The sequence below is a fragment of the Drosophila hydei genome, unplaced genomic scaffold, assembly GCF_003285905.1.
Source record: "Drosophila hydei strain 15085-1641.00,03,60 unplaced genomic scaffold, DhydRS2 tig00000172-arrow-pilon, whole genome shotgun sequence".
Taxonomy (NCBI): domain Eukaryota; kingdom Metazoa; phylum Arthropoda; class Insecta; order Diptera; family Drosophilidae; genus Drosophila; species Drosophila hydei.
In genome coordinates, this window is record NW_022045682.1 from 805,111 (window position 1) to 816,254 (window position 11,144).

General features: G+C 35.4%; 1 protein-coding gene across 1 annotated transcript in view; it reads right to left on the reverse strand.

The window, feature by feature from the left end:
- LOC111599370 (polypeptide N-acetylgalactosaminyltransferase 2) overlaps nt 1-972 on the reverse strand; it is a 32,997-nt gene extending 32,025 nt beyond the window's left edge. The window contains exon 1 of the mRNA XM_023315006.2: nt 791-972. The gene's annotated coding sequence lies outside the window, so the exon portion shown is untranslated. The remainder of the gene's footprint in view (nt 1-790) is intronic.
- Nucleotides 973-11,144: the final 10,172 nt, after the last annotated feature.

Genomic DNA, 11,144 nt, shown 5'->3' on the forward strand with positions numbered 1-11,144 from the left:
TATATATATATATATATATATATATATATATATATATATATATATATATATATATATAAAGATTCCTCGACAGCTTCGTCTCACTCCAAGCTATATCTACAGCACCTTTTATCGCGCAGCTCTGATAAACTTTAGATTAACATTTGGAATTTCCATGGAACTCGATAAGTGAAGCGAATATTCAAGTTCGCAGCCTTAATTAAAAGCATGCGTTATTATTTTAATTAATTTTCTGAACGCCCATTTCACACACTTGAGAAATTGCTCTTCAAATAATGTGGGTCACTTCAGTGATGTCATAGGCAAGTCAACTGAACCTAAGCCACAATGTTAAATTAGAATTATTTAACTATTTAATATTTTTAATATTTTTTTATATTGTTACTTGACTGTTGTAGGCAGTGAAAGCTGGAAACAGCTGTTCATATATTATTGTTATATTCATGTTTGTTGTTTAGTTTTAAGGTTGAGCCATTAAGCATACGCAATGTATGGCGATAAGATAAGCGCGTTGCTTGGAAATTGAAATTGAAATTGGATTTTGATAAAAACTGAAACCTTTTTTTTTATAATTTTTTATAAATTATTGAAAACTCTTTTATTTGCCCGCATTGCAGTTACAATTATGATTGATCATAGATAGTATAAGATTGAGCATGTAAATACACAAACAGTGGGAGAGAGGGCAAACAGTGCACCATAATGAGCGGCAATTGGTTAAATGTTTATGGCTTTATAGTTAGCTAATGTTGTTGTTGTGGTTGTTTGTTGGCAATTGTATTGCATTTACCGTTAAGTCGTTTATTATGCTTGATTAGCGCGCCGCACAAAAACCACGAAACACGCGAGTCACGAGCTTAGAAAACTTCGCCTACTGCGACTACGACTACAGCGACTGCGACTGAGACAGAGACAGAGACCGAGACGAGCGTCTGCGTCAGCGTCGCACACACGAATGACCGCTAAGCGTCGCAGTCGCGTATATTTTAATGCCAAAAGGCAGTGCAGACCACCGACGCAACGACGACGCGACGCAACGGTAGTCTTCAATCGTCTTTTGTGCTATGCTTGGCGCTGGCCAACCAAGTTGCAACGTATAAGAGTGAGCGCGCACATTGGTTCGCTGCGAACATGTTGCGAGCGCGCTTAAATCTAATCAAACAACTAACGTTCGAACAATTTCAGTTCGAACACCAACGATTGCCTCGAACCTACCACGTTGCGTATGCGTAATGTTGAGCAGAGACGTGAACCGGCCATAAAAACAAAAACAAATGATTATTTATTATTGTTAAAAGTTAATTTGATTTTCATTGTGTTTTATATATTTGAATTTGTAATGTTGAGATTATGTTAAAATTACTTCTGCGTCTATCTCATTATTTATCTAACTTTACCTTCATTGATCTAACTAAATTTATTTCAACTTAAAATGGGTTTTTGTTTTATTTTTGGCAGTTCTGACATTTCACTTGAACCTTTTTAATCAACTCAAGCTTTTTAATTCCAGATTTATTTCCATTTTTTAGCAAGTTGAATTTTATTTTTAATGAGTTTTCTCTCAATTTCCATATGAGGATGGCAACAAAATGTTTGCCATATTCAATTAAAACTAATTAAATATTCATTCAAATTGTTAGAATAAACTGTAGTTATGTAAATTTCATGCAACAACAGCAACAGCAACAGCAACGATATGCAGTGTGCTCAGCTCTCCTTTTTAGTTTAGTCGTGTTGGTCAGCTTTGGAGTTGAGTTGAATTGGGCGAGATAAATGCCTGCATTATTTATAAACTGACTTCGAGAGTATATGCAGCTTAGGTGTGTGAGAGTGTTTATGGGTGCAGGGGTGCAGAGGTGCAGTAGTGTTTCTGTGTGTGTGTGTTAACAAGGGCCATAACGCTTTAAGGACAACGACAGCAGCTGCTGCAAAAAGTAACTTGGACAGTAAAACATGACAAAACTAAGCAAATGAACAAATAGAATAACAAAGTGAGCAATGATGAAAGCAAGCACGACTAGCAGTTGCTATATATTTATATACATATAACGATTTATCTATATATATAATATGTATACATTTGTGTATCAATGATATCTTTTATCTCATTCGAAAGCTCTACAAGGAAAGTCTAAAGATTTTCCAAGCTAACAAATTGCATATAAAATAAATTTTAAAACAAATGCTTTTTAATGCAAACATATGTACACATATATATATGTTTAAGAAAATATTTTTAAATACATTTTTAAAATTCTTTTCTTAATTCACAAATAAATTTTTTTACTTATTCGGTTTGTTTAATAGTTTTATTTCTAAATAACTTTTTTAAGCTCATTATTGTTAATATGCAACCTTTTTAAACAATTTTTCATTTTTTTTTTTTTTAATTAGTTTAGTTTTCTTGCTTAATCCTTGCACAAGTTCTTTGCCAACTCCCTTTGAGCTTTCATTCAATATGCCCGCTTGATCTTCTTAATTGCATGTTTGAGAGTTAAGCTAAGCACTCTATAGCAAATGTGGGTTAGAGCTACTGGCACCCATCTCTCTCTCTCTACCTGCTCAATACTCCCTCTCTCTCGCACTCTGTAGTGTGCAGCACATATCCTTGATTTTTGCCGCTGACCGTTCGCTTATATAAATTGGCTTAAAAACTCGAACCGGCCAACAAAAACTCATGACTATGCAGACAGATAGAGAGAAGGAGGACAGGCAGACATGCAGACACAGTGCCACAGACAAGAATCAAACTATTACTAGAAGAAATACGCACTCTTAATGGCAAGTCGAATATTTAATACGCTTCAGGTAAGAGGAATAGGCCTGAAAGTTGATGAAACATTAATTGTTATTGCTATATATATATGAAATGTTTTGCTAAAATATATTTCGATACAAAAGTTGGATTACATAAGAGTTAGATGCTTGATAGGGTTTTTAGATAAATTTGTTGCAGTTACAAGAAAGCAGATAAACTTTGCTTCAACATCCACTAAAATTGAATTTTAATGAACACTCATTTAATGATCTTTTCTATAAAGTTAATTCCTAGCAGAGGCAATTTCGGAAAACTATTATTAGGAAAATTAACTATTCCGAGTCTTGTGCAGTGGCTAACAAGCCTTAGAAACCTTGAGTTTCAATTGGGATAATCGCATTGCCCTATAGCCATTATAGGGTATCTAAGCATATGCAACTGTCGCAGCGAGCCAACCAAACAGTTGTATGAGTGGCATTCCATTAGGCGTAATTAGAGCATTTAGAGCTGTGGAAAAAAGTTAAGAAAAGCCAACGGCAGCAGTAATAGAAAGAAGAAGAAGCAGTAGAGAGAATGTAGCAGAAGAAGAGGCAACAGCAGCAGCAGCAGCTGTTGGCAGAGACAGTTGAACTAACTAATGCATATATGCATGAAATGTTATATGTGCATATGTATAGGTGCGCACATATATATACATGTGTGTGCTTGTGGGTGTGTATGTGTGCATTTAGCATTTGTTGTGCTGAAAACAATTTAGCTGCTGCTGCAAGTCTCGCTTGACTGTGGCAGCCACCAAGTGCGGCGACTTGGCTTTCCAAGTACGATAATTAAAAGTTGGTTAAATGTTGCATGAGTTGCAGCTGCAGTAACGCCAGCATCCTTCAAAGCACATTTGATTGCACACCATTTGCCAGTCATCTCCCTCTATCTCTGTCTCTCCCTCTCTCTTTCTCTGTCTCTCTCCCTATGTGTGTTCACCTAGCCGTAAACTTTGCTGCTGCGTATCTATCCAAGCGCACTTCACATTTGGAAGTCACTAGCTTAAGTCGCCGCCCTCCCCCTATTCACACAATATCCGCTCATTACTTGCTAGCTGGCTTTTTCTTTTGGCCGCACACATGCAACCCCTAGGCTATAGCCACACGCCCCCTCCCTCCACGTCCCACTTTGTAGCCAAATCTGAGGAAATCAAAAGTGCAAATGGATTTGGAAAATGTTGGAAGTAAAGGATATATATAAACAGAGAAATATATAGAAAATAATGCCTAATTGCATTAGACACTTTATACTTGGCCAAGGGAAGGTTGCCTGGGGGCGTGGCAGGTGGCTGCGTTGGTTTCTATACGCGATGCTGCAGTTACCAAAAATTGTTGCAATTTATTAGCGTTGCGGCTGCAGCTAAGCGGTTCAAGCGGAAGAAGGTGAGTCGCAAAGGGATTACATATGTATATGTATATGTGTGTGTGTAGGTGTGTATAGGTGTGCAGCTGTGTGCATGTTTGGGCATGTAACGCTTTAGTTGTGCGCCTGCCTAATGTCTTGATGACAAGCGAGCGTTGGCAAAGCTGATAAAGTGGCGTTAAGTGTTGTCGCCCTTTATCACATATACATGTGTATGCGTTTAGGTGTAGGGGTGTGCCTGTGTAGGTGTGAATTTGATATACTATTTATGGTACTTAACACTTGAAACTCACTAAGATAATCTTAAGTTATGCAAGTGGCGTAAAGGATAATAAGTTATCAAGCTATTCGAGGCTTGTTAATATACTTTTTTCACTTATAATAATAATAATTAATTACAACAATAATAAATAATAATAATAGTTATAATAAGGGCTTGATAAGGTATAAAAACTAACAAAAATAAATTGTTGTTAATGACAATAATTATGTATATTTGTTCATATTGAATTGTAGATTAGTAGAACTATTTCTTAATTAAGAAGTTCAAAGAAAGAGCCAAAGAGAGTATACCCTATAGTTAGTTATATACAGCAAAACAAATTACATTTTATTTTACATTCTGATTATTTTTATTGTATATATACTGTTATATTATTGTAATTATTATTTCACTATTATTATTTCACATTGTTTATTTTTGTATAATTTAATTTAATTTAACTCTGCTCTCACAAACATAGCTGATGTTTATTTTTGCACAGTGTATCATGTTTTTATTCAAGTTTCAATGCTCTCAGAGAGTAAGAATTGCATTTGCCGGTCTGTTTGTCGCTCACTCGCTCTCATATTCGCCTTCTCTTCTACACTCTCTCTGACTCATTCCGTCACTCGCACTTTGAGGGTGGCTTTGGCTTAGCAAAGCGACTGTCATCTACTGTGCGTGTGGTTACATTCGAAGTGTGCCCAGCCTTGCTTGGCTTGTCCCACTCCCACTTCCACTCCTCACTAGCCATCCCTCTTCCTCCTCTGGGCTCTATCAAAACAAAGCTGTCAGCTGCTGCAGCAGAATTATAATTTTTTTTTGGTTTTTTGTTTTTGTTACTCTTGGCACGCGAATTGCAGGCGCGACTTTTGTTTGTCTGCCTTCGATTTTTACACTCACACAAACACAAGCACAAACACACTCACACACACTGACAAAATTGATTTCATTGCTTACATTTTGTATGAAAAATTACAATTTGAACACTTTTTTGTTGCAATTTATTTCTATACTGCTTTAAACATTAACTTTTATTGCTTCATTTGCTTTGCTTTGCTTTAATTCTAATTTATTTTTCGTAATTTTCGATTTAAATGCACTTTTGGTGTTTTTCTTTTGTAGCAAAAATAGTAGCTTTTCCTTAACAACTATTTGTATTTGTAATTATTATTTAATTATTTATTTTGTAGGTTTTAGTTTATTATTTTTATTATTTTTAGAACGCGACGCGTTTCGTTGCGTTTGTTTAGTTCAACAAACGCTCGCAGCAACTGCCAAACGGCATTCTTGTCGTTGTCGTTGCTGTTGTTGTTTCTGTCTCTGTTTTCGGCTTGTTATTCTTATTTCTTTCATTTTTCGCCTCATTCCTTGCTTCACGTTGTGTGTGAAGTAACATTTCTTTTGGTCGCGCATTTCCGTGTTTTGCTACCCTTTTTGCTTCCTCGTCATCAAATTCGCGCTCTCTCTCTGCTATCGCTCTTTAAATATGCATGCAGCGAGGGTAGCTTTGGCTGTTTAAGCAAAACACTCTCTTGGGAGAGAGCTTTGCGCATGCGCAAAACTTTGGTCTGTGATAATTTGAATTGTGGAATTCCGTTAGGAAAGCGAAATGTTGGCTGTGTCCACAACAAGTGGAAGTCAACAATTCGTATAATATATTAAAATATAACTTTGCTGACTCATAATAATGGTGAAACTATTTGAATATCGAATAAAGTAACAATTTATGGACATTCAAATATAATATTCAGTATTAGAGAATTTGAAATATTTAGTATTTCATATACTAAACTACATTATATAAATTAAATTTTAGATCTAGTTATACTCTCCAACAGCTGTTATCTATGTAAACTTGAATAATTTTCATTTATTTATTGCTCGTCTACCTACCTAAACTTCTGTTTAAACATCACCACATAAAATTAATTTTCCCTTAGGGAATTCTCGCTTTGGGCTGTCTATAAACGAACATAAATTACTATTAGCTTTAACATATGCAGAAGCTCATTTGCATATATATACTTATATATATATATGTTTAGATATCAAAAATACATTTTCATGTATTGAAATTAATTTCCCTATCAATGGCTTTGTAAGCCCCAACTCTTACCCTACCCCTCACGCCGTGGCCTTAACCGCAACTACGAAATGCGAGTGACAAAAGAAAATTTCGTGGCACGAGGCGACGCAAAAACTTGGGTGGCATTAAGCTCCAGCCAAAGGGCAGACAGCGTAAACCGTATTCAGTCATATCTGGCGAATATTTAACCCTTTCTAGCCCCCCCCCCCCCCAACTCGAAGAACAGACCTCCGCATGTCATTTATATGGATTATACATTGGGCATCATTAATTTTTGTTTTTCTTAGCATTTGACTTTGAGGCTGTTTTTCAGAATTTGCATAAAATTGTTTTGCTTGGCGCGGGCTGCGTGGGCGTGGTGAGTCAAAATTAATACCACAAACACACAACACACAAACACACACACACTCACACACACATTCAGCTGTTATTTTGCTTGTCTGTTCGCATTGATAAGGATATCTGCCTTTGCCCTTGCCCTCACTCATATCCTTAAAGATTACGATTATGTTGCTTGGTCTGTTGATGAGTTTCTCAATTTATATTCTCAGCAGGGCCTAGTTATACTTGAAGCTAACATTCCATGAATGAATGAAAAGAAGGTTGCTTAGGCGACACTTGAGATTTGCTTCTATAACACAAAAAAGAGCTTAATTTTCAAAGCCTTTGCTAATTGGCTGTCTTGTGTGTCAAAGGGCAGACATCAGCTGTAAATTATACATTTTACATATATATATGAGAATATATATATATATATATATATATATATATATATATATATATAACTCTTATGCATTAAGTATTAAGCATTAAGTTAAGGGAATTTAAGGCAATTTGATTCAAAATGGGTTTTAAAAAAGACAACTTCGTAAGAAGAGTTATGCATCATCACAATACATCGATAACTTAAACAAAAATCAATAATTTCACATTATGCGTAATATCGATATCTCTAACCATGGCTAATGGGCCATTAAGTGGGATATTCTTTAAATATATACATCATTTTTGCAACATAGCTTGAATTTGTAATCGAATAGTTCTCACTGGTTTCCACATCTTAAGCAGCGTTCTTTTCGATAAGTATCGATTCAGTTGTTTTTTTGCTCTGTGATTAAGCCAAATTCTCAATGCTGTCTCATGAACACTATCAGTAAACTAAATAAGTTCTCCTTAAGTTGGCATTTCCCTACCCAAATCAATTCTATTCACTCTCGGTATATATCGATAACTATCAACTTGCGGTGTAAACTGTAGCGGACTTATTCTTATGAATAACTAAGCAATACATTTACTTTGCATATCACATTTCTTTGAATTCGTATCGCATAACACTGCGAACACGCTTGCCCAATCGCAGAATAGAGCGATATATATCGGTTACATAATATGACCCAGATGTCCTACATTTTCATAGGTCTATAAACAATTGCGATGTACTTGATGGGCGCCAACAAGCAAACACGTCTCCATTCCATTTCAGCGCCAACTTCCTCGTGTAATAATTGCAATATTATGTTAAGACTCGCTGAGAAACAGCAAAGCTGCATAAGCCGTGGAGCTGCTATAGCTGCCAGAGCTGAAAAGGCACAGCGAACAACTAGGAAAACGGGTTAATAATGCCATATAAAATAGTAAAGACGACACTTTTCGTGACTATGGGGCCCCCATCTGCTGCCAGGCAGCTACTCAGCCAACAATGTTTGACATTTGTTTGTTTGTTTGTTTGTTTGTCGGAAAGTGAAAGGCTGCATGCATATGCATGTAAGGCGGAGAGCGGCTGGCGGCGGGTGTAGAGGGAGTTGGCTAGCAACAGCAAGAGGCCAAGAGGCTTGTCGTGGCTTTAATTATACCCTCGAGACCCAGATAATGTGTGTAATGTACATAATAGGAAGACAGGAAACTGTTTATGTAGTATATATATTACATCTAATTTGATAAGTCTGTTCATCTCTCTGTCTGCCTGTTCAGTGTTTTCTGGTATTTCATAGCAAGTCCTTAAGATCGATAAAAATCGATATTTCGATGACTTGAAGAGCTTAAAAGCAAGAAACACGAAATATGCTATATAGATCCCTATGATGAATCTTCCTACTCATAATCATGCCCATAATCTACTCTTATTCGATACTCATACTCATCTGATATTCGATACTTAATGCAAACTTAAGGTACTTAAAATCTAGATGAGCTAGTAAAAATTATATTATAGTGAAAATTTATATCAAACGCAAATTCCCAACCTTCCCAATGTTGTTTTTCCATCTCTCCCTCTCTCTGTTTCAAGGAATCTTTGATAGCAGTGGTAGCTCTGCTCAGAGTGCAGGGTATCTCTTAGTCGCCCACTGACTGCTAGAGCGCTTTTACTTGTTGTCTTAGCAGCTGAACGTGTGGCAGGTTCATTGACATCGCACGCAGTGCTAATAAATTGTCATAAATGCATTGCGAACAGCATTTAGTACATGCAAGATACCCAACCTACTAACCACCCAACCAAGCCACCAGCCAACCACCCGACACGACCAGCCAGCCAACCACCCACCCACTCTCCCACGGGCAGCCGCATTGCGTGGCATGTAGCATGCGGCACGTTGCATGTCGCAATTGCCACTCGAATCGCATCCATCAAAATATTAAATTTGAAAATGCATTTTCCGCTTGCTGAAGTCTTTTCATGTCATTCACTTGACGAGATTGAAAAATAAAAAAAACAACAAAACAAACAACAAACAAGAACTTGGGCGTCGCAACTACTGCCCAATACTCGCTCAACAATTGGAGACATTTTAAAAAGAAATCGCATTCTTCAAGCTATCTTGGGCAAGCCTTTAGGAAACCTTTAAATCAATCTATCATCAAATGTTCCTAATCTTACCTTACTCAATCTCTTAATATCTTAAAACAATTATTTTTTCAGACATTACTGTTATACTCTATAAAATTAATATTATATATTATATATTATTTTTAAAATTATTTAATTATTTATTTTAAACTAATAAACAGATTACATTTATTCCATTTTAATTATTTAATTTTATTTATTAAATATTTCAGATCCATTCCGAAAATTCAATTTTTATTATTGTTGCGCAAAGCCAATATACTCACTTTCACTTGAGAAACTCGAAAAATTAATGAAGCGAAAAACTCGCACTTTCCGCCGATAAATTCCGTCATTAAAAAAAAAAAAACAGAAAAGTAGGGAAAAAACAAATATGCATTGTAATGGCTTAATTGGTATTTATGGTCTGAACATTGTTACTGAGATAATTATGCGTACGTGAGATCTGAGCTACCAACAAGGCGTAATATTTGCACAAGGCAAAAACTTACTTTGCCATTAAATGACAATTATTTCAATACCCTATACGCAAGCAACTCTTCTAAAGGGGCAGGATAGGCGCTCTCTAATCGAAGATTATAATAGAAAAAATATTTAGAAAATATAAAGAATTAAAATAATATATCAATTTCTGTCATATACTATTAACTTTTATTTTTCAATGTCGTATGTCAAATCTTTAACTATCGTTATTATTTATGCAAATTGTTAGCAAATATCAATAATTGATTTAAACAAATTTGCACACAAATAAAATAAAAATTGAATTTCTCATATTTGTACAGAGTATTCATAGTCGAGCATTTCTAGCCTTTATCTCCTTTCTCATGACAATTTTATTGAATTAAGTTTCGAATTGAATTGAAGAGGACTTGGCTGATTGTTAATCTCATTGAATGCACAGCAAATAAAAAAGCAAAAGTTTTTGCTTTTTGTCTTTTGCAACAAATCAGGAAATAAAAGACTTAAAATGTGAACGACCGAAGATTTTGAAAGAGTTGTCATTTTCTTGAACGTAATTATTTTAAAATATAAAAATTATAAAAAAATAAACTTAATAAGAGATACAAAATATAATATATAAAAAATATAATATACAAAATAAAAAAGTAAAATATATAAAGTATAAAATGTAAAAATATGTGAAAATCTTATCGAATCAAATCAATATTGGCTACTCTTTTAGCTTCAATACAAAATACTTTCAGTAGTAAGAATGTATTTATTTATTTATTCATTTCCTTCTTTTTTCGACTTGAATTTAAATATTATAAAGTACTAAAGTCCAGCTATTTTTCAATCCAATGTTGTTAAAAGTATTCACCATAAATCAGTTCTCGATAATTCATCATTGAACATCTGTCTAGCTATATATCTCGATAATCATAATTTATGTTGGTTTTTCCCCACTTTTCCTTTCCCTTCCTTCCCTTTCCTCTTCTTTTCTTTCTCTGCACATTTATTCAAATAGTATTTGAAATGCAATTTGTCGTCATTATGAGGCGCTGCCCGGCACTTGGCAAACTTTGACGCGATCTATTGTTGGCTCATTGGCAACAAATGAGGCAACGATTGGATGCGGACTAGAAGAGCAGCAGAGGACGAGGTGCAGATGTTGAAGGTAGCAGCTCCCTTACCGTTGAGTGCTCGTTAGCGTGTTCGCTCTGCTGTTGTTGGGCTGCCAGGCGTATTATAAAGACGGCAACATAATGCCGAAGTGCAGAATATTGCACATTATAATTTAAGGGCGAGCGGGAATTGATTTATGAGAAGTCACGTAGCTGTTGCC